The 24,752-nt window shown below is 41.0% G+C and overlaps 1 long non-coding RNA gene across 1 annotated transcript in view; it reads right to left on the reverse strand.

The window, feature by feature from the left end:
- Window positions 1–11,184: 11,184 nt before the first annotated feature.
- Window positions 11,185–24,752, reverse strand: part of LOC110299240 — a 60,060-nt gene continuing 46,492 nt past the window's right edge. Inside the window, exons 5-6 of the long non-coding RNA XR_002378440.1 lie at window positions 17,200–17,312; window positions 11,185–11,459 (exon numbers count right to left, since the gene is read on the reverse strand). This is a non-coding gene — a long non-coding RNA (uncharacterized LOC110299240). The remainder of the gene's footprint in view (window positions 11,460–17,199; window positions 17,313–24,752) is intronic.

A 24,752-nucleotide genomic window follows, 5' to 3' on the forward strand; every position in this document is an offset into this window, starting at 1 on the left:
AGCATAGCAGCCGCTCAGGAGGTTCTCATTAGATGAGCAGCTGAGATTTATCAGACCTCATTTGCCTAATATGGAGCCTAACTTTGGGCACCTGGCCCTTGCAGTAGGGGGTAAGGGAGAATAGGAACAGGTCTTTTGTCACTGCTATGCAGTCTCACTAATTTGCTCCGCCTAATAAAATTACAAATGGATACAGCTTTATTCATATTGCCTTTATAGGTTATAATAACCTTGCTACCCCATAACCTCCTGCTAGCTGAATTAATCAGATCATATTAATATTTCTTCCCAGTTTCTTTTAACTGGTTCTTCTCTTAATTAAAGGGGCCAAAGACGTAAACAGGGTAGGTGAGTAGAAGCGTGGCGTGGAGTTATAAACAAGGCTCATTAAAAAGATGGATGTGCAGGCAGACTGCAAAAATTGCTTACTTCGCAAGTGTACATTTTGTAATTTCCTGACGACTAAAAGAACTAATGCCATATCACACCCCCCTCCCTTTCTCCCATGTATAAAAGATGATAATTTTTGAACGCTGGGGTGGGGATGGCAAAAACCAAGCCACCTATTTATCAACTCACGGAAAAGGCTTTCACATCACAGGACGACTTCCTGTTCTATGAGCCTCCAAAGGCCGACAGGAGACAGAAGAGAAACAAACAGGCTGGGAAATGATCTCAGTGCGAAAGAAAATGTAAAAGGATGAGAAACTTGGAATAGAAATCATCCACTGTGTCAAACTACTGTTAAGTTCAAAAACAAAACTGAGGGTCTTCTAAACTTTACATCTTCACAGCACACACATGTTTGGGGTTTGCCTAGGGTGCAGGTGCGTGTTCCCTTGCACAGAGTACAGCAGAAATCTGCAGCTTCACATGGGGACCAATAATTGTTAGGATATGTAATCCCCCAATCTGAAGCTTCCATGCCCTTAGAATTACAGCAACAATAGGTCTGTAATCAACTTGACTTAGAGATTTTAATTCAGATGTGTCCTACATAGTTCAGGACACTATATCCCATGGTTCATCAAACTGATAGTATATTTACCCAATATTGCTGTGTAAACAATCTCAGGAATATAGAACACCTTACATATGATTTAAAGAATGTATTTCCATGTTATACGTTACATGTTTAGAATAAACCACTTACATTAGTTTTGTAGTCTACACTTGCCCGTGCATGGGTGCTTAGTTCTCATCCTACCATTCACAAACATTTCCTCACCATCACTTAACTAAGCAAGAAGGTACTGGTGGCTTTCATTCATTTGTGTGTGGGGTGCATTGTTGTTTTGTTTTCTTGCAGCAGTTACCTCAAAAGCCCAGGCTTGTGCTCCCTGCCCCCCCCCCTTCTCAACAAGAGAGAAAGTCATCTGACAGCATGATGCACAACCAGGCCGGGGAAGACTTGGCTCCTTCATGAATAAATTAGGGATGGAAGTTTAACAGATCCCTTGCATGTTTATGGAAGAATCTCGTCCTAATTTACCTAAATGCTTTGAGTAGAAGGAAAGGAAAAGTAAGAGGCTGAGGTGGAAAGGTTAAAATCCCTGTTTAAGTTGAAGGTGATTTTTTTTCTTTTTCTTTCTTTCTTTTTTTTTTTTTCTCTCAGAATACTGCAACCCATGGGTGTTGCAATGTAACTATCAATTTCTTTCTCAAATATTTAAGGGAAGATCCAAAGGAAGGATACATTCCTTCTCCCTCTAACTCTGTTATAAGGGATGTGTGTGTGTGTGTGTGTTTCTGTCTGTAGTATCTATGACTATCTGTCTATCCATCAGCCCACACATCATAAGCACTTATATGGAGACTGAACAATATTTGTTTAAGATTTTTATTTCCCAATGGTTGTTAAATTCTGTAGAAAGGGCATTTTTTTCTTCAGTTATTTCTAGGTTATGTATGTTTCAGCAAGTGACCTATTACTCTATGTTCTCCATGAGTGCATTTTTAGTGCCAGGCAAGCATGCCCTGAGATGCACTGTGGTGCAGAAGATGGGATGTGTGATCAAGACACTAAATGTTCCATACAGGATTAGACCACTGGACTCGTGGTTTTGAAAACCTGCAGATGGCCCAGCCTGTTACCTGATGCTTCAGAAGCCAGGAATGAACTTGCACGACGACTCCAGCCCTGAGATGCTCCCCAGTGGAAAATAGTAAGTTGGCAAGGAGAACCACTTTGCTACATATGTGGTTTCTAAAGGATTTTGTCTTCTCTACTCTGTCTAGTAGGCTCACCAGCAATTGCAGCACAAACTGTCACCATACACAAGTTGCTAACTCTTGGGACGTGACTTCTTAGTCTTCCTTGTCTTTGGTGATTAGGAAAGTTGTTGAATCCCATGCTCTGACAATATTGGACCTGAAGCAGAAAGCTGGCATGGGCAGTGTAAGAAGAGTGTGGGGAGGAAGCTACTGCATTCCAGTGCATCCTATTCATCTTGCTTAGTTATCACTCTTGGCTGTTTTGATTTTCCATTTATTTAGCCATAAGACTGAAGAAGGAAAGAAAAAAGAAAGAAAAGTGAAAGCCATTCTGTTCATTTTTTTTTATCTACTATTCCCTTTACATTTGAGCAAAATGCCCACAAGAATACAAACACCCTTTCTTCACAAAAGACACCCTTCTCAGTGCATACTGCTCTTCACAAAAGACACCCTTCTCAGTGCACTTCCTATGAATGAGAAAAGCTCATGCTTTGACTCTGTGGTGCACAAAACACTCATCTTACAATCAAGCATTTTAATTTTTCCCAATTTTTTTTATCAGCTCCTCAGATAACTTTTGGATAGTTCTCACCTTATTTAGGCCAGCTGTGCCTACCGTTCCTTATTTTAATAACCACTCAGGTTTAGTGTTAAAGAAAGTTGGCTATAGGATAGATGTTCAGTTGGTTTGTACTCAAATGAGTAGTTTCAGAAACATCTACAACCCAACATTTGAAAGTTCAGTAACATTTAACATTTGGGTATACTAGAATATTTTCTTTCTTCCTTTCTTTCTTTCTTTCTTTCTTTCTTTCTTTCTTTCTTTCTTTCTTTCTTTCTTCCTTCCTTCCTTCCTTTCTTTCTTTNTTTCTTTCTTTCTTTCTTTCTTTCTTTCTTTCTTTCTTCCTTCCTTCCTTCCTTTCTTTCTTTCTTTCTTTCTTTCTTTCTTTCTTTCTTTCTTCCTCTCTCTCTCTCTTTCTTTCTTTAACTAATTAAAAATTGTTTTTCCATGCAATTTATTTTGATCATAATTATCCCCATAACTGCCCCAACCCCCCTGTCCTTCTCCTCCTCTCCCTCCCTACCTCCCCCTTCCTCTCTTCATTCCCCTTTCTTCTTAGGGGGGTAAAATAAAAAAAATTCAAGACTGCCACAAACTACCTATAAAAATTGTTTTGGAATGCTGAAACTCCTCTATTTCCTATTTGGGGTCATTATCCCACCCCTAACCCCGACCCCCCTAAAACAGATTTTCTCTCTGTTCCTCTTAGTATTTGTCACAAGAGGAGTATGTGATTTCATGAACCTTCCATTCAGCTTGCAACTTCCTCTAAGCAAAAGGACAATAAATAAACAAGAAGATAAGACAGTCTCTTTGCCTGCCCATCCCCTTCCTTGGAACTCTAGGACAACCAGAACTATTTTCTTAGAATATTCTTTGAATATTTTCCTGAATTAGAATTTTCTCTAACTCAGTGAGTGTAAAGTCTGTGTAATAGCAGATAGCAAACAAGAGGCCCGCTGACACATGTGGAGGTCATATTTTTATACATACATGTGTATAAAAAATTTTTGTATGTATGTGTGTACACATACAACAGTACAAAATACAATTTTTTCCAGCACTTTTGGTAAGCCAATCTTGTTGGCTACACTGATGAAGGTTGCATGTAATTCTTTCCACAGTTCTATGAAAGATAAATGACCTCCTTCCCAAGGACACTTGGCCAGGCCTGAGTTTGACTGTGTATGTGTATCCCTGCACGTGTGCGTGTGTGTGACTGTTTTCTGAAGATCCGACAAGGCATCTCGATCATTTCCTGGTTTTGAGGCCGACCCTCGGCCGTGCACACAGCCCCCCTCTCTGAACTGTTATTATTCTGTCTTGAGGCCTTCTTTGGCCAGGATGTTGCTTCATTTCCACCTTTTGTCTCTGCCTGAATGTGAATGATGCTCTTTCAGCAATATCCAGCCGCTTAAACTCCCTGCTGTTGCCTTACATAAATATACAACACCCGTCTCGCCCTATAACTCACTTCAGGCCTGGAAAAATAGTGACTTCCTTTATTGGTCCGATTCTCTGGCAATTCCCAACAGCTGTATGTTCGCACCTCAGAGGATCCTTATCTTCAGCTTTCCATTTGTCTCAGCACTATTCCCGGGGATTGCCAATAAAAATGATTCCCATTTTTATAACCCCTGAGAACACAGGAGCCAGCTTTCCAGAGAAACCATGTCCTTCCACCATCCCCCCGAATAAACAAACAAACCAAACCTCGGGACTACTTAAGAAAAAGGTGCATTTTGTCTTCAAGAGAGATGACCGAAGGAGCCCAGTGCATGGGGACTCAGTAAAACGTGGAGTGTGGTCCCTAAACACATTAATTACGGTCAAGAAAATCTGTGTTTATTTCCCTCCTCATGAGAATAAATTGGGAGCTACAGCATGTGATTGTTAAAATAACACGTGTTTAGAGGTATATTCAGTATCCATCTATGTAGGAGGGGTACATCTCTACAGGATATTATATGTTATTCCCTATGCTTTATCAGTTCATTTAATCATTTTTTTCAGTGCATCTGAATTCAGGGTTATTTTAGAACACATTGTGGGCGGGCCGGTCTATTGACTTTGCTCTACGTCTGAGATATAGAAAAGAAAGGCGAGCACTTTTGAAGCTGAAATCACTGTTCATTTTAAAGTAATCTCATCAATAAAGAGTCGTTATCTAATTAGATCCGATAGGCCTGAGCTTGGGCTCTGCAAGGTTCTGATGTGGGATCCGGGGTAAGGGGCATCATCATACAGCTGAGCCCCAGTCAGTCACATCTGTTAAACAGAGACCAAACCCCTCCCTCGCCCCTCCCTAATCTGCGAAAACTCAGAAAGTGAAACTTACTAAAAAGCGAAAGGCTCCAGTGGGCCTGAGAGATGGGAGTCACATATTAAGTTGTTGCTCCATCAGGATAACGTTCTGATCCTGACAGACAAGGCTGAAAGAAGAACGAACGTCCAGAAGGGAAAGGTAGATGTGTGAGATTTCCAGTGTTACAAGACTGTGCCCAAGGATGAAAGAGCAAGAATATTAACCACTCACATGCCAAACTGCATCCACCAAAAGTGCAGTCGCACCAGGGGCCAGGGGGCCGTGGCAGGCACCAGTCAATGCGCTCCTCTGTTTCTGATCCTGCAGTTCTTTATAGCAAGAGGAAAGGGGCCTGTTGGCTACTAAACATGTGAGCCAGCAGGCTTGCTTGGGAACTCACTTGCAATGGTTACCATCTCTATAAGTGTGGACGACTTAGTTTCTGGCTTCTCCTCTCCCTACCTGACTTTCACTCCAAAGCATGAATGATAATCTTGCAATTGACTTCAGCTGTGCTCCACACATTAAGCCTACCCCGAAAGACAGTTTCAAAACAAACAAAAATCTTCCGCTTAGCGTGGGTGCAAATATAAAGGTACAGACAGACGCTTCACTCTAGCTCTCTCTGTTTGGAAATGTGTAAGGAGGCTGACGTTTTATACCAGCTCTCCTCTAGTCTTTCAGATTGGACCCACAGCTCCAAAACTGTCCCTCTGAAGGAGAGGTGATGTCATTTTCCATGCAACATCATTAATAGCAGCCCAGAGTATTGCGTTGTCATTACCTCAAGCAGCTGTGGAAAGGACTTAACATTTTCTCAGGGTCAAATGTTCCCTTCTCAGTGGGGAAATTTTTCTGCTCTAAATGAAATGTTACGAAATACATTTTTCCCCCAGCAAGCTTTGCACCACCGAGAGCTGTTTTATTTATCTGATTGTTGTGAGTGTTGTAAAACATGCTGTCTCACATGGTAACACAAGCTCTTTTTAAGAGTGTGCCCTGAGTATTTGCAATTGTTATCGGGCCCAGATGTATCCTCCTGTCAGCCTGAAGCTCTGCTAGTTGGCTCGGATAGACAGAATGTAATTATCTCAAAGGTCTTCATGCTAAGTGTGCAGAAGCATATGACTAAGGGCAACCATTGGCTCCATCCTGCCCACCCACTGTCCTCAAAGAACCTGTGACATTACTGTTTATGGATTCCAAAGCTATTCAGAATAGGACAGCCCTAGGTTTTCATAGAGCTTTGAATGAGAAGGAGCCAGTCAAGATTGGGCTGAGGAAAAGAGAGATTTTTAAAAAGAAGAAAAAACTGAAACTAGAAATGGATGTGGGCTTAGAGAGCCAGAGCCAGAGTGGGTGAGCAAGAGAGAGAGAGAGAGAGAGAGAGAGAGAGAGAGAGAGAGAGAGAGAGAGAGAGAGAGAAAGAGAGAATAATTCACAACTACCATTTAAATTAGACACTGGAAAGCTGGCCCCTGGTTAGTTTGGTTTCTCATTTCCTCCAGACCCACAACTTTCAAATGTAAGTCCATGAAAACCCATAATCAGGATAGGTGACATTTCTAAACCCATGGTTTGCTCCAGAGGGGAGAGAAAAAAAAATCATGGACATGATGAAAAAAGTCAACCTACACATGAGGCAAGCAAGGAGAAGTGTGAGCTCAGCTGACCTGAATTCCTGGGAACACTGATCAGTATTGTAAGATGGGGAAAGGGTTGAAAAACAACAAAAACAAGAAACAGCACACACGGGTGAAGGCGGCACAATTCCATCGTGACCCTTGCTGGGAATCACTTTATGCCCTGAAGCATGAAATTTGATTGTAATTATTTTAGCTTGCTTGGCTACATATGTTATTGATGATCTTTCCTAAAAAGCAGCAGCCTTCTAGAAATCCTGCCACAGTACTTGACTCAAAGACCTGTAAGGTATCCATAATAGAAAATAAACCGTGCGGGCATTCTCTATCGATTGCTTCACGGAAACTTGCTTATCCTGAAGTGTGTGTCTCCAACTTTCTACATCACTGGGGTAGAAAAACAAGGTGACAGTTCCCAAAGTAAATATTTATGAAGTGTGCAACAAGCACATAGTGTATCGCTCTGAAATTCCATGTGGTTTAGAACATAGGAAGCTCAAGTAGACATTTTGGCCCATTGGGAGTAAATATGAAAGCTAGTTGCCTTGCATGTATGAGCTGAGACAAAGAGTCATATGATAGAAATGATGGACATGCATATGCAGATAAAGAAGACCAGCCCTCTATAGGTATCAGTTAAAAAGACATGGCGATTTTCCATTTCTTCATTTTTCCTTCCTATGGAACATATGAGTAGGCTTACCAGGTATGTCCATCAGTGATAAATTGGTCAGATATACCAGGTAATGCAAGATACTCATTCCCCAGGGCATCCATTCTCTGAACTGCAAAACGAAGGCTCATAGCATACATAAGCTATTGGGTATATGCATTATCTTTCATTCCGTCTTCATATGAAACAGTTTTCCAGGTAGGCAGAGAACATCCCTTTTCATAATTCAAGAAATCTATGTCTAGGCTTTATGCCTTGCCACTGGGCCTTTGGAAGTTTTTCAGTTTATTCATTGGAAGGAATCCTAATTGATACTGAAGTCAGCCTTGGTGATATTATGCACCTCCCTCTGCTTGCTCTGTTGAGCAATTAATTCAGAAGTTCTGGTGGCTATGGCCATATTTTTCAATTTCCTGTTATGTCTGATGTCCAAGGAATTAATGCAAACCTACTATGTGCTGTGCCCCTAGGCACAACTCTGCAAAAACAAAAACAACAACAACAACAACAACAACAACAACAAAAACCCCATTACATTTGCAAGGCTTTCATACTCTTAGATGAGATCAATATTTCAAACACAAAAAAGCAGGGAATTCATGCCCCTGCCTCCAAGACACACAAAAATGGAACAATGAGAAGAAGCTCCGAGACAAGGCCCTTAGCCAGGGCTGGGAAACAGAAACAGTTCCTAGGGAGCCATTTCTGAAACAGCTTTGCGGCTTCTGTAGGAAATGAGCCATCTATTTAAACAGAAGGCATCTCATACAGAAGAAAGCCCTCTGTTAGAGGCGTGCATTTGAATTTGCTCAGACGTCTGAAGTTTTCATTCAATGAACAGTAAGACAGTAAGTTCAAGAAATCTAGAAGAAACTTGGTTCCACATATCTTTCCTCCCAGTAGAAATGGGCAGATCTCTGAGAGCTGAGGCCAACCTGATCTATGAAACAAGTTCCAGGGCGCTGAGGACCACACAGTGACTGTCACAAAGCAAAATAAAATAAAATAAATAAAATATTTTTTAAACAATAGGGGCACACATTTTTAAACTCAGGACTAAGGACTTAGAAGCAGGTGTGTATCTCTGTGAGTTCAAAGCCAGCCACATCTACCTAGAACTCAGTACTGGTCAAAGCGAATTCCAGGCTAGTCAGAAGAACTATGTGAGGAACCCAGTCTCAAAATAATAAAAATAATTAATTAAAATTAAAAATAGGGAAAAAGAAATCGGTTTCCTGTGTTGATGAATGGACATTTCATATCTTGAGGTGTTCCTTCCTTGACTCCTCATAACTCCAAGGCGATGTTTTTTTTTTTTTTTTTCAATTTTTAAGACTCACTTACTTTATTTCATGTGTACAATTGTTTTGCCTGCATGGATGTGTGCATACCACTATGTGTCTGCTGCCCCTGAAAGTCAGAACTATCTGTGAGCTGCTCTGTGGGTGATGAGAGGGGGCCTGGGTCCTCTGCAAAAGCAAGTGCTTTTACCACTGAGCCATCGACCCAGTCTTCCACAGTTTTTTTTTTTTTTCTCCAGAATCTCTTCTAGAGCCCATGAGACAACTTTGTAAAGTCATTGAGAAACTTGGGAAGGCGTGAGCTCCTGTGTCTCACATCAGGTCACCTCCAGGGAAACCCGTTAAACTGTGAATACATGGAAGAGAATTCTGACCTAAGAGCATAATAGTCAGAGAAAGGGATGGAAGAGGAGTTAGAGAATGCAAAGGAAAAAGGAAGGATATCCTTTCTGACTATGTTTCCTAGATGATTCAAAACCACGAACGCCTAAGAGGCATGGGGATGCTCAGACCTCTGCCTGACGGCAGGAAAAGAATGTAGAGGGAAGTGGAGAAAGTTCACACATCTTTCTATGCTTGGATACCCTGCCTCCTTCCCTTTCCTCCTATTCCCCACCTGACCAGCTTTAGCAAGCTCTCCCACCTCCCCTTATGAGATAATTCCCCCCTGCAGCCTTTGTTCTGCAAAGTCAACACGGCTTATGAAAATCAAGTTGTATTCTGTATATTTAATACATCATCTCTAAGGATAATCATCCTGGAATCTGAACTTGTTTCTGTTATCTGGCTCCACTTGACAATGATTTATGAACCAGAAAACAAGACAGCTTCATTTTCATAAAGCAAACGGAACCTTCTGGGCCAGGAGGAGCTGAGAAACTTGTTTTGACTAGGAAACTGAAACAAACATGACATAAAAGTCAATACGACGGCACCACTGGGCTCTCATTTTACAAAATAACTTTTTTTTCCCCCATACTCCAGCAGGATGACAGCTGAGATGTTGTATGCTCAGGTAGCAGTTTTTAGCTTGGCTAATTACCCGCCCAGTGTGAGGATGAAGGACCCTGGAAAATGGAAATAAGCACATGACAATCATCTCTATAGAAATGTCACACACATTCTGCAATCGGGAACTTTAAAATGTTCAAAGGCAATATTTTATAGTTTCTATTAAGCATCCTTAATCCCTTAAAGACGAGATGAAGTGATTTGATGGATGCACGGGCATCGTTCACCATCAGATAATGGGACTGAAAATGAAAATTTACGATATAATTTAATAATATATGTGAACCACGCTGACCAGTGTGAATACAGACTTGTGTCCATATGTACATTTAACATATGCATCATTATAATAACAATCCTTTGTCCATTCTTGGTATCTTGGAGATAAGGACAGTGCAAGAGAGGATTCATAGACAGGCCACAGTTCTCTCCACAGCTATAACTTGGAGTAAGTTCTCTTTGTCCCAATTAGTTTTCTCCTTTGCATGATGATGATATGAGAGTTAAGTTTTGCTGAGAGAGGAAACTATGGCATACCATGGGACATTATGGTTTTAGTGCCTTCTGTTATTTTTGGTGACAAGTTCAGCTCAGCAGGGGACATGGAGTGCTGTCACCTTCCATTTAATTTTTGGGTAACAGGATAAAGACACAAGCAATACAAATACCACAAACTACTCTAAGATGCAGGACTGAAAAGATTTCTCTAAATCCCCTCAAGCTATGCAACAACAGTGATCTTCCAGTTACATCCTAAACACACCTGGGGATAAACAGGATGGTGGTGCTTTAAGTGTCTCATATGGTCTGAAAATTGTCCTCCAAAGAGACAGGGACATAAAACAATGGACATTCTAATAGACTGCATTTGGCTAACTTAAAGGTCTGGATAATTGATTTAAAATCATAATCTTTATACATGCTGGTAACTATTAAGTTCTTATGAAAATATTACATATGAAACACTTGAGAGTTGATTATAATTTCCAGATTTATTACATAATCTCTGCATAGCTTTGATTTACATCTCATGCTGCAGGGATACATTTTTATTTGCAGAATGAGATGTACAATTTAGAGAACTTCCCATTTCTGCATATTTTAAAAATACTAATTGGTCATTGTCAGAATTCTGTTGTTATTTCTTAACAAGAAGAGAATAGAGCTGATTGTTTTGTATGTGTGTGTCATGGCCACCGCTTCTCGACTTCTATTTACCTAATTGTTACTTTTAAAATTTAAAAATGTATACTAAAAGATACAGGAGTTGCATTGTGCAATTTAAATCACCTGTGTTTTGAAAGTGCCATTATTCTTTTGTTGCAAGATTAATAGAAAGCATGCTACCAATCCATTCTGGAATCCTTCTCTCTCTCACTGATACTTTACCACTTTGTCTCTGCACACTCAGGGTAACAAATGAAAATGCCATTTGCAACTCTCTTTCTTTCTTTTATTTCTTTTCTCCTTCATATAGATTTGCCCCACCAATATGGGATATTGATCTGCTGGTTTTCAGTGTGATGCAAATGGATCCATGTGTTTCCATGGGTCCCTCTTTCAGCAGCGCTTGCAGATGCTCACAGCCTTGGCTGGCCTCTTCTTTCCTCCAGGGTGCAGATCTTGTCCATTCCCGGTACACTTTGCTCTATTCCATTCAGCTATAGGTGAGTCTGTGTCTTTTTCCAGCTGTGGGCCATTCTGCATAGCACTGGGCAGAGACACAAGACTTCTCACAGGTTTACATCTGTAGAAGTCAAATTAACATATTAGAAGGGAAACAAATTTACAAGTGATTAGATAATATTTAACTGTTGCCGAAGATGATTACATCAATTTATTCTCTATTCAGCATTAGATTTAAGTCCCCTTGTCCTCCATCTTTGCTAAGTCAAAATAATGAGCTTATTCATTGAAATAAAAAGGAAACAATTCAATCTATGGGCAATTAGTCATCAAGAGGAAATTTTGATTAGAAGGAGATGGTTCAATGGGTAAGAGCCCTTCTGTGGGTATTAGGACCTGAATTCAGAGACTTAACACCCACATAAAAAGCAGGGTGTGGTCATTTACATGACTGCAACTCCAGTGCTATGGGGACCAGGGTGTGAAGATAGGCAACTGTTGGGGCTTGCTGGCTGCTCCTTTCAGGTGAGCTACCTATCTAAATGTAATAAGCAGAGAGTGACCCAGCAGGGCACCCAGACATCTCCCTCTGGCGCTCCTCAGTTAATTAACTCCACACTCATGTTTTTGGTGAAGCATGAAAAACAGCATCAAAATGCTCCGTTTGGGTTTTGGCAAGAATCATCTGTCTTTGAAAATGCCCACAGTCTCTCAAACATCGCAGTGCAGAGGTAAACTGAAGCAAGGATGAGGCAAGCTGAAAGCTGGTGAGTGTTTCCCTGCCTCAAGGCTCATTCAGGCTTTTAGGGGGAAGAAACTGACAGGTTTTTTTTTTCCCTGGAGGGAAGACAGCAGGGCACTCAGAGGGCATAGAAAACATCCGTGAGAAGAGAGCTTGCTCCAAAGCCTTTACATAGGTTTCTGTGGATAGGCAAGCCAGGGCAAGTGAAACATTCAGAACCAGCTAGCTAAAATAGTCTGCCAGCCTCTCAGAGACAAAAAGCGGTGGTTCTGAGCCCCCTGGCTTCCTGTCCCTTAGACAAGTAAGGCAGAAGGAAATAGCCCACCGGGGTGAGTGTTCTGTGGATGAGTTATATGTCTAAGTTCCTGCTGAGGCAGGCTTTCTCTAGACAAAATAGTGTTTTCCTCCTGTTTTCTTAAGATATTGAACAAAAGCAACAGTGAGGGCTTATGATTCCTTAATGCAATTTTTCTAATCCTTGGACTAGACAGCTTTTAATTTCTTTTATATTTTTAACTGATAAACAACATAGTATGAAGATCTGGTCATCCTGATAGGGTGGTTAACATTTTGTTTTCTTAAACATCTACCTTTCTCATGTGTTGGAAACCTCTTGAGTGTCCTCTCTTCAGGTTCTCTGAGAATATGTAGTAAATTTGATTACTGGATATCCCCCATATCCTTGTCGGTCATCTGTGTAAACTATCTCACCTACAAGGCTGTACTATAGAACTTCTTCAGCCATTGCCTGTGTTAGCTAGCAATCTTGGATCCTTCAACTATGCCTCCAACCACCTCTGGAGGGCGCTATTCTGCTTTCTCTGCCTGTGTTTAGTTCTCTCAGAGGAAGATGTAGCATTTGCTGCTCAGTCCTCAGGTATTTCATTTAACATAATATACTTCCATGAATCCATGCTGTTGCCAATGGCAAGTTTCTGTAGGTACATTCCAGATGCCCATCTATTGCAGACCTTTGCACCATCTTCTTTTTCTAATCACTGTCCGTGGACATCGTGAGGCTGCTGAATTGAACTGCAGTAAATATTTTACAGCAGTTGTCTCTCATACACGGTTTCACTCTCTTGGCATATATAACCAATGGCAGGAACGCTGGTGGCCCTATACCTTCCCTTGTGAAGAGCCTCCACACTCCCTTCACATACACACACTAGTTTATAATATCACCACAGGGAATGAGTCCTAGTTCTTGGCATCCTCACAAAAGGGTTTTTAAATTATTGTTTGTTATTATTATTATTATTATTATTATTGTTATTGTTATTATTCAACCTCCTTCCCTATCCACTCAACTTTGTGGTCTTTCTCTTTCTCTTTCTCTCTCTCTCTCTCTCTCTCTCTCTCTCTCTCTCTCTCTCTCTCTCTCGTTAAAATCGTCAAGACTAATGTGCTGCCTACAGCATGGTTAACTTACCATGGGCTACAATTTTAGGGTGTTTCTTCCCCTCCCACCAGATAACGATCATCACTAGCTCCATGGCTAAGGGTTGGGTTTCATGCTCAATTGCCATTGCTATGCTGGGATTGGGTCCAACTTGAGTTTGCACAAGTCTTGTGAATATTATTGTAACCTCTCTGAGACCCTATTGCAGTTGCCCTGCTTTGTCCACAGAGAATTGCTTCCGGTAGCCACCTACCCTTTCTGGCTCTTACACTCTTTCTCCTTCTCCTCTTCCTCTTCCTTCTCCTTCTTCTGCAATGAGCCCTAAGCCTTTGGAGGAAGGGATGTGAGACAGATGCCCCTTTCAAGGATAAGCATTCTTTATTCTCTTAGTCTCTGCATCTAGGCCATTCATGGGTCTCTGAATTAATAACAATCTACTGCAAATAACAGCTTTAAGGATGAGGATGGAGATGCATTGGTCCATGGGTATAATAAGTCATTAATTTTTCTTATTTTTATTATTGTTCTGAGATGATGTGTTAGTTTCTGGCTGGTCTGATTTGTACTCTCCAGATAATTAGTAATGATTGAGTATTTTCATTACATATTTTGGTCATTTGTATATTTTCTAAAAATTTTTTCAAGATATTAAAGCATCTTTAATGAAGATTGTGTGTATAACATGATACACACACAAACAACTTGGTAGATATTTTTTCACATACAATCAACTGTTATGACATTAGTACCTTGAATCTAATTCATAATGTCTTCTAGTAATAAACACATGGAATGGTTTTCTGAGTAGCCATGTGACTGGTGAAGAATAGTCTGGAATCGACAGATCTGAAGAACCTACCCATGCTAACTAGGCTGATTCTCCTTCAGTACACAGATTTCTAGTTTCCCTTCAAAGGAAGCAATGTAAAATAGTCAAGGGTCATTGCCTTAGGTCCTTCTGTGGTGACTAGACCCCTCTGAAAATTAGACAACTTAATCATTTGTACTACAGAGGAAAAAATAATCATAGCCAGTTGTCTTGACTATAAGAATAGACAAGAATATCAGAATAGACAAAAATATGAGTTTGATCTCAACCTATCCTCTTCTTCAGGTAGGTAGAGAGATCCTCTCAAATTTTCTCTTTGGAAAAATTCTACAAATACAATAAGAATATAGGACTTGTTAGGTCATTTAAAAAAAAACAAAAAACAGAACTATTACGTTGAAAAATATAAGTTGACAGTTATCTTGGGACATCTGTATCACCTAGGATCTAAAAGATCATACTCAGAGATGAAAAAGAAAAATGTCTAAATACTTCCTCTGCTGTTATTAACTTTGTATTCCCTAAATAATATTGAGTCTGTGAGAGAAAGATCAAGCATTTTTCTGTTTATGAGGGGCGTGTGTGTGTGTGTGTGTGTGTGTGTGAGAGAGAGAGATGATTGTGCAGGTAGTGCTGGGTACAAATGGGCAGACGATAAAGGAGAGCATCAGGTGTCTGGGTCTCTCGCTCAGGCTGAAGCTACCGTCTCCAACCACAACCCTGGAGTTATAGTAAGTGCATAGGCAGCTTTGGGTTTTGGAGGGTTTGTTTTAATGTACATGGTAGAAATTTTCCTCAGGTTTGCTCAACAAGTACTCAACTCCCTGAGCAATCCCTTCCCCTTTCCGTCCACCCTGAGTAATACTTGTAAATGACTAATGATGAGCATCGTACACTCATGAAAATAAGTTCTCGACAGATATTTCAGATTGCTGAGTCCTGTCCAGTTACCAACAGAGAGCTTAGTGATGTTGCCATGAGATAGCCAAACAAAACTGTTCTGTGAACACAGAACTTCAGATGTATCAATGACAAAGAAACTGATATGTCTTTGTTCTTCTACGAGACGTAGGGGTGCATCTGACCAAGCAGCCCATGTGATGACAGGGGATGGTCTACCCTTTTGTCCAGGCCTGTCACTGATATTTTTGCATTGCCTACAGTGTCCTGGGCTTTAAGTTTGGGGCAATGATTCCTTTCCATCTCCCAATTGAAATGAGAGAGGAAGGCATGTTTACAGGTAACTAGAAAATAACCCACTTGGAGCAATGGAAGCTAAATAATCCAGTCTGATATACTTTCCCCCATGATGGGAGTCTGTTTAATCTGAGCTCATGTTTGCAAGTAAAGTTTGCATCTTTAAAATTACAAAAAAAATTCATTAAAATTTTACAGGAGATAATATAGTTCACTTTGTGTGTGTGAATGAGTGTGTGTGTGTGTGTGTGTGTGTATGTTCACATGTTTATCTATCCCCACTGGTGTAGATATATTGCTGTCCTTTTGGAGATAATTGAATTTCTGTGATCAAAGTTAGATATAAAACTATTTAAAATGTTAGTAGAGTCTGTATCCTGTTTAAAAATGAGTTGGAAACTGAATTTATACTCTATTATCATTATAACACTCACAAAGCAGTATATGTTTGTTTTTGAAATTTCAGACTCCAGAAACTGTTGCACTGTTGAGGAAACTCGGGGTTTTGCCTCTGGGTTTACTTAAGCAATATAGACAGACTTTCTCATGTGCTTATTACTGAAAGAGGAGGAAAGCCTAGCAGGGCTTACCCAAAATAAGTCCTGTTTAAATGCACCATGAACCATCGCCTAGATTATAATTGGTGCCAGTTTACACAAAGAGTGAGATGGAGATGCAGGCATTTCAAAGACTTCTGATTTAGGTCTTGCCTGTCTGCAATGTTACTGTAGAGTGTTGGTTTTGACGTAGTCTACTCTCTCTTGCAGGTGCCCGCCTGAGGTCTATGGGCAAGGCAAGTCACATAGAAACCCTCTAGCACATAGCCGATAACTTAAGCAGGCAGGCAGCAAGATTACCCCTCAAAGCCATTCATTATGTGTTTTCAATATCCTCTAAAAGGGTTGCCCACCCCTAACTGCATATTTATACATATTTACTTACTAATCAATAAAGGGAAATGGCTGCATTATTTTGATTAAAATATCAGACCTACGTGTTACTATAAAATCACATTTAAGAAGCCAGAAAAAAAGAGGAGATAGCAGTCCGTGTAACCCTCCAGCCTATGATATATGGTATTTCCAGGCTGCGAGGAGAGCAGACACATTAAGAAAATAGTGCTAATGATATTAAAGTACTTTACAAGGCTTGTTACTAGGAGCTGACAAACCTGTCAAGTGTATAATGTAAGAGGCTATCGTAACGTTCTCAGAAAACCATACCTCTACCCCATTTCAGTGCAATCTCCTAATAATGGAGTTGCTATAAATTCTAGCCAGCAATGGGACGGAGCCGTGGCTTCTCACCCCAATGTGAGGACATGATAAATATAAAAGAAAATGGCTGTCAGTTTTGGCGCCCGAACCTTATTACAAAGTCTTAATCTTACTGGCCTCAGCACCTTTTATCACCGCCTTGTTATGCGCTGATGGCTTTTTTATTTGCTGAGAGATGGAGGATGTGTCATTTGATGTCCTTTTATGTAGCCACTGCTCTGTCCTCTCAAGAAAAAAAAACATTTTATATGTTTATTACAGTAACCGATTAAATACAAGACCCACACTGTTGGCTTAGGTACTGAGGATTGAGGACTTAACAGGGTCTGGATTTAAATACGTCACTATGAGTATTTATGCGAATGGAACTCAAATAGGAAATTAATTCTTCTCAGCACTGGACCTGACACCTACCTAATCTTCGTGATTGTTTATTCTTGCTATTATTTGTTATTGGGATTGGTCATTCATGGTTCCAAGGTCAGCCGGAAATCTCAGCTCTCCCTTTGCTCCTTGCTGCAGATGCCCTGCTTGGAGGAAAGAGACCAAGTAAACAGAAGCCAGGGAGAACTCCCTGGCTCAGGCTCAATCTGCTTGATCCTTGAGATGAGATAGATTGCAGTTATCTAAATATTAGTCTGAATATCTCACAGCTCACTTCCCATCTCCTTCATTTGTGGCCAGTGAGAGTTTGAGCATCACTGTGAACACAAAACCTGCTGGGACTTTTATCTTTGGAAGCACTGCAAAGTGACAGCTTCAGGGACTTTAAGGGAACTAAACATTCATGAGCTAGTTTCACGTTGCAGCCAGAGTCTTCAACACAAGGTCTTATCTTCAAGTTCTGCCCATAAAAAGAAGCGAGTCTTAGTTCTTACACACAGAGGACTTAGTCATGTCTGTTAAGTCTTCCTATTGAAAACCAGACTCCAGAAGTAGGAAAATCACACAGTTTTAGTGTGTGTGTGTGTGTGTGTGTGTGTGTGTGTGTGTGTGTGTGTATTCTTGTAAATGAGCATATATGAATTCATGAAACATGCAGATATGTATGTATGTATTATGTATGTATGTATATATGAATGCATATGTATGAATGATTGTGGAGACTAGAGCTAAACATGTGATGTCTTCCATAGTAACTCTCCATCTTATTTTAGCAAGATAACCCAGACTGTTGCTGATCCTCCCACTGATCAGGGTAGGCTGGTTAGCTCTACTGAGTGCCTGGTATCCACTTGTGGTCGCTGCCACTCTACTACTGGGATCACAGACAAATGCACCCTGCCGTGCCCAGGTTTTTACACAGCTAATAGGGATCTGAATGCAGCTATTCATGTTTGTTTGGCTAACACTGTGCCCACTGAACCCTCTGCTCAGACCTGAGATCGCTAGCCCTATGGTAAGGGTGGAATGTGTACAGCCTCAGTGCCATTTCCCCAAACACTCAATAGAGACTCAGCCCCACTCAAGGCTTTTGCAGCAAAGTCAAAGGCCAAATGGACAGTGAGATTTATTTACCTATATGGTGCAGGAGATTTTCAAATTCGTGTCTCCACTCTTGACCTATGTGTGGTACATGCCCAAGAAAGTAGGTGTGTGAAACAGGTTGAACTGATTTCAAATGAAAGTTGAGTTTTACCACCAAGGTCTTCCTTTCTGTAGCTGTATCCAACCTAATAATGAATAAAGATGGTATTTTTGACATGATGACATTTTACTAAAGGAAAACAATTATCTAGCAGTTTGGGATCTGTAGAGGCACAGAGGATCTGTAGAGGCACAGACCCCATTTCTTCTTTTTTATTTTATACTCCAGTGTGTATGTTTGTTTTCTGGGCATGTATGTATGTGTGCAAAACTTTGCATGCATTAGGGCACACTATTTTGTGCATGTGGAGGCTCAACGTTGATGCCAGGAGTCACCCTTGATCATTCTTCACCTTATTTGTTGAGGCAGAGTTTCGCTATCAAACCAAAAGCTCACTTACATGTCTAATCTTACTAGGCAGCTTAATGAAGAACCCCGTGTCTGCTTTCTAAGGCTGTAATTTCAACCAGGACACCACATTCACCATAGGTTCAGGGAATCCAATCTTCAGGCTTCATGCTTGAGTGGCAAGTGCTTTAACTACTGAGCCACCTCCTCATTTCTCTACTTCTTTGTGTGTGTGTGTGTGTGTGTGTGTATGTGTGTGTGTTTTGTTTTGTTTTTTAATCATCCAAGAAAGTTGCCCAAGTTAGACAGAAATCTTTTAGGTTCTTGCCAATGGGAAAACATAGAGACTTTTTTACAATTTTTTTTTCTTTTTAGAAAATGAAAAAATCTAAGAACTTCCAGGAATACACCATTATATGTGGGTTGAGAAGCCTCCATCATTTTCTTTGCTCTTTGTGCCTTGACTTTTCTCTACAACTCTTTTAGATGAGTATTTATGCTTGAGATATAGACATGGCAGGAGTGAGCACAGACAGCCCCTCCTATGACTGTGCTTGTAATAAGCCCTATGTGATTTGCCACTGCACCAAGAAAAAGCTGATGAAAACCCCAACACTTCGGAAGAGGCAAATTGCATGTCTGGAAATTTAATTAAAAAGGAAATAGCTGTCCCTGTATAAAGGTTGGTGGTTCCCTTCACAATCCTCTTTACAAGTATGCTCATCTCTACAAGTAAAAAGAGCACTTACCAGAGGCAGCTAAGCATGCTTTAGGAGTGAGACAAAATGGCGAGGTCTGAGCAATCCTGAGAGGCTGCCCAGCCACCTCTAACCCCACCCTAACCTGGAGACATACATTTTTTTTTTTGCAACCTACTTTCAATAAGGGTTCAACTTCTCCTCTAACCCACTACCCAGCAGAGATAGCAGAAGAGAAAAATTATTAGGATATGGGGGAAGTGGCCCTGTTCAGCAATGGTTCTTTGAGGGAGAGCTTGATCTTCTTTGGCAGCAGTTCAGTCTCATAGCAAACACTAAATACGATCCAGCAGCTGCAGACCAGTCAGTCCTCTAGGCAGCCAGACACCAAGCACAAACCAGCAGCCACAGTCCAGTCCTTTCAGCAAGCAGATACCAAGCAGCTATAGCTCAATTCTGAAGAGACAAGCTGCCATAGGAACTTAATGAGCAGTTCTTGAGTGAGTTCTCTCAATGGTAGTGTTACTATAAGTTGAGCCAAATAACTGTGTAAGACAAACCAATACATGAGTGTCTTTAGCGAAGAATAGCGAGGTAGAGCAAACCAAACCAAGGCTCAGTGGTTTTCTTCCACAGTCTTTGGGGTCATATTTACACTCCTTCATCAAGTGTCCTTTCATGTGTTTGCTATATAAAAAACATCCTTTCACCTGTATGCCCAGCACAACATTTGACATGCTAACTTTGCAAAGAACTAGAAGTTTCAACTTAACCAAACCCTAATCTAACTCCTACCCCAACACGAGTAATACACTCATACTGAACAACATCACTGATTGTATCTATGTATTCTTCAACCTGAGCACTAGCAATCATAGTAATATCTAAGTCTACCAGTTGGATATTACTGTGGATGCTTTTTATTGACTTTTAGATGTGTGTGCATGTGACATCACCGGTGTGAAGGTTAGAGGACAGCCTCTGGTATCAGTTTTCACATCCCACCTGCTTAGAGATTCAATCATCATTGATACCATACTATCTGGCCCAAGATCTGCCAGGAATTCTCCTGTCTCCACTTCCCATCTTCCCATGGAAGCTTTGGGATTACATATAGGTGAAATCTTCACTGGTTTCCTCATGAATCCTGAGAATCCAACCTCCAGACCTTTCACCTGTGCACAACAGCTTCTAAGCACCATTTAGGATCCACAGCCCTTTTGTTCTCACCACCACCCTCTGTGGCAGCTGTAGCACACATGCCCTAGTCTCTTTTACACAAAAGGATGGGGGTAAGGGTTGCATTGTGAAACACAAGATGCCCAGCTACATTTGAATATCAGAAAATAATAGACATTTTTATTAGATATTTTCTTTATTTACATTTCAAATGTTATCCCCTTTCCTAGTTTCCCCTCCAAAATTCCCCTATCCCTTACCTCCCCCCACCCCTGCTCTTCAACCCAACCACTCCCATTCCTAGTCCTAGCATTCTCCTATTCTTGGCATAGAACCTTCACAAGACCTAGGCCCTCTCTTCCCATTGATGACCAACTAGACCATCCTTATCTACATATACAGCTAGAGCCACATGTCTCACCATGTGTTTTCTTTGACTGGTGGTTTAGTTCCAAGGATCTCTGGGGGTACTGATTAGTTAATATTGATGTTCCTCCTATAGAGCTTCAGACCCCTTCAGCTCCTTGGCTACTTTCTCTAGCTCCTTCATTGGAGACCTTGTGCTCCATCCTATGGATGATTGTGAGCATCCACGTCTGTATTTGCCAGGCACTGACAAAGGCCTTCAGGAGACAGCTATATCAGGCTCCTGTCATCAGGCCCTTTTGGCATCTGCCATCATGTCTGTGTTTGGTGGTTGTTTATGGGATGGATCCCCAAGTGGGGCAGTCTCTGGATGGTCATTCCTTCTCAACCCTGAGATTCCACCTCACACCAATCAGAATGGCTAAGATCAAAAACCCAGGTGACAGCAGATTCTGGCAAGGATGTGGAGAAAGAGGAACATTCCTCCATTGCTGGTGGGACTGCAAGCTGGTACAACCACTCTGGAAATAAGTTTGGTGGTTCCTCAGAAAATTGGACATATTTCTACCAGAAGATACAGCAATATCACTCCTGGGCATATACCCAGAAGATGCGCCAACATGTAATAAGAACACATGTTCCACTATGTTCATCGCAGCCTTATTTATAATAGCCAGAAGCTGGAAAGAACCCAGATGTCCTTCAACAGAGGAATGGATACAGAAAATGTTGTACATTTACACAATGGAGTACTACTCAGCTATTAAAAATAATGAGTTTATGAAATTCTTAGACAAATGGATGAATCTGGAGGATATCATCTTGAGTGAGGTAACCTAATCATAGAAGAACACACATGATAGGCACTCACCGATTAGTGGATATTAGCCCAGAATCTCAGAATCCTTCTTAGAAGGGGGAACAAAATACCCATGGAGGTATTTACAGAGACAAAGTTTGGAGCAGAGACTGAAGAAAGAACATTTTAAGTAGAGGTATGTTCCAAATGTTGCATAGGGCATTTTACTGTGAAAATTATTTGTTTTCTATGATATGTATCCTGGATACTGGATATATATACATATATATATATATATATATATATATATATATATGTACGTGTAGTGGTATGTATGTGTGTGTAGTAATGTGTATGTATGTGTGTGTGTGTACATGTGCCACAGCTTCTTTGTGGAGATAAATTAATAATTCATGGGAATTGTTCCCTCCTTGTCCTAGATGGGTCCAGGGGACTGAACTCAGGCCATTGGCTTGGAGGAAAACCCCTGTAGTCACTGAGCCATGTCACCAGCTTGATACTTTAGATTTTAATTTTCTAAACTTGTAATGAGGGTAAAGGAAATATTCATCAATTAGTACAAGCAACAAGGAACAGAATTGCTAGCAGACACTCTTAGATTGGCTAACACTCAGTATGTATCAGTATGTATATATTAACTTCTTTAATGTTGACAGTGTGAGATAATTCTTCACATTTACTAGAGGAGAAAACTGAAGTGTCTGAGAAGCAAGTAACTTTCTCAGGCTAACACTGGTGCCAAGTAGTTCATGTCCATATTTTATGGTATTTACTACCATATGACCAGGTGTTCTGGCTCTGTGTGTGGAGTTCCTATCAATTGCATGCTTCAGGTGACTGGGTTGAACTTCTAACTCACACTTTGCAGACTGTACACTGTAGAACACAACCTGCGTGTGCTCAGTGTGTGCTAAGCGAGACTGTTCCCACCAGAACTGCTTGCTGGAGATGGTGGTGACAAGGGTGTCATCATAAAGGGTCATGGCCTGCTGCTCACCATATGCAGACTTGGAAGCCGAGGAAGAGATACCTAAGGAATTGGTTGAGGTCCTGCGGGAGACAAGCTGTGGCAAGACTGAGCCTACAGCAGAGTTCACAATAAAAAGGAAAAACAAAACTCTACCTAGAGTTGTGTCCCAAATCAAGTGGCTTAAAAGAGAAGGTGAGCTGGGAAGTGAGCAGGCAGGGATGGAAAAAGCCTTGACAACTGTTGCACATATGCATCCTAAGAGAGAGCTTGACCTGATTTCCTCCTAAGCACTAGGACATTTGTCCTGTAAATGACTGGCAGGGCACACGTAGGATCCATATGCCCACACTATGTGGACACATGGTACCCACTGCTATTTAGCTTTCTCATTACTTGCTTATCAGCACAGCCTGGAAGTGGCTGAGGTGTCCAGCTCTGAGCCCTACCTTTGCAGGTCCTCCTCATGTGCTTCCCAACGTGATCAATGAACTGAGAGAATGTATTTTTTTTCTTTCTATCTTATATAACAGCCCCCTTCGAAAATGCCATCACTCTTGATGGCTCTTCTTTCCCAGCCTCAAGTTCGGATGGCATTTGGGAAATTGTTTCCTCCAGAAAATGAACTTTCCTGTTCCTGATCTCCACTCCTGCATGGCACTGGGAGTCAAGAGGGAAATTAGCATCCCTGGAGCACTTGCCACCCTAGCAAAGTCTTAATTACCCTGTTGTGACTACCTTGTAGTCACATGACTAACACCATAGTCACACATTCACAAGAAGAGAAACAGTGACAGGGATGCTAAGTGGCTTCTTTTATGGCTGTTTATCTGAAGAAGGATAAGACCGTCTCCCATTCCTAACTATATTACAACAGAATGAAAAGTACCCCACTCAAATTAAAGCAGGAGTACTTTATAACCAAGAGACATCAGACTAGTAGATAAGAGATTCCATGGCTATCTCCCAGGTCCACTTCCATCCCACGAAGGTTATAGCTCAGCTGTGAGGCTGGAAGTGGGGATAGGGGAAGAAAATGTTGAAAAGTGAAGAAGGAGTTCTCCTCCATGTCAGAGCTCAGAGGGGAAGATTGCAGGTTTCTAATTTTCCTTTTTACCAAGGTTAGGCCCAAAGAAACACGTTCATTTGTTGAATTTAGAGTAAATACAACCACAACCCTGGGGTTAAGCTCAGTCTTTGGTCCTCGACTTCCATCTTGGAGGATGCAACATCACAGTAGCATCTCGCCAAGTCTTCTCTGTGTAAATATGGCATGGATCTGGTTTTGAGAAAGGTATGCATGTACCCAAGAGCTTTATGCAAACAATAACTCAAGGAGGGACATCTGAACTCCCACAGCATCCATTAGGAAACAGCAAATACCAAAGTTAGTGGGAACACACCTCAAACTTAGAGCGAAAGAACAGTAAAGGTAACAAACACTGTGAGAAATGACTATACCAACCAGAATGCACCAGTGCTTCCTGAGAAACCCAGAGGTAACACATAGGTTAGACTGGAATCTAGTGACATAGGAATGGGTTTTTGTGCTGATAGTCACATATGTGGGAAGCCCGGAATAGAAACTTAGCCCAAAAGACTCAAGGTACCATGGGTACAAGGAACTTCTATGACATCTTGGGCCTCTATGACAAAAATCACTGCTGATGATATGGCAGATCCAAACACAGAAAAAGGAAATGAAGGGCGAGAAATAGGTCTTAGTTGTTTTTCTGCTTGTCTAATATGCAGAAAAATCCTGAGAGTCATCCTTAGCGTGCCATACACATGATGTGCTGATACAAGTCTGTAATCCCAATACTCAGGCAGGAGATCCAGAGGTTCAAGGTCATTCTTAACTAGACCTTGAGTTTGAGCCTAGCCTGGGATAGCAAACAAAACAAAACAATAGACAAAAAAAGACCAGTTGAAAGACGAAAGAAAGAAAGAAAGAAAGAAAGAAAGAAAGAAAGAAAGAAAGAAAGAAAGAAAGAAAGAAAG

This window comes from Mus caroli, chromosome 7 (genome assembly GCF_900094665.2).
Source record: "Mus caroli chromosome 7, CAROLI_EIJ_v1.1, whole genome shotgun sequence".
Taxonomy (NCBI): domain Eukaryota; kingdom Metazoa; phylum Chordata; class Mammalia; order Rodentia; family Muridae; genus Mus; species Mus caroli.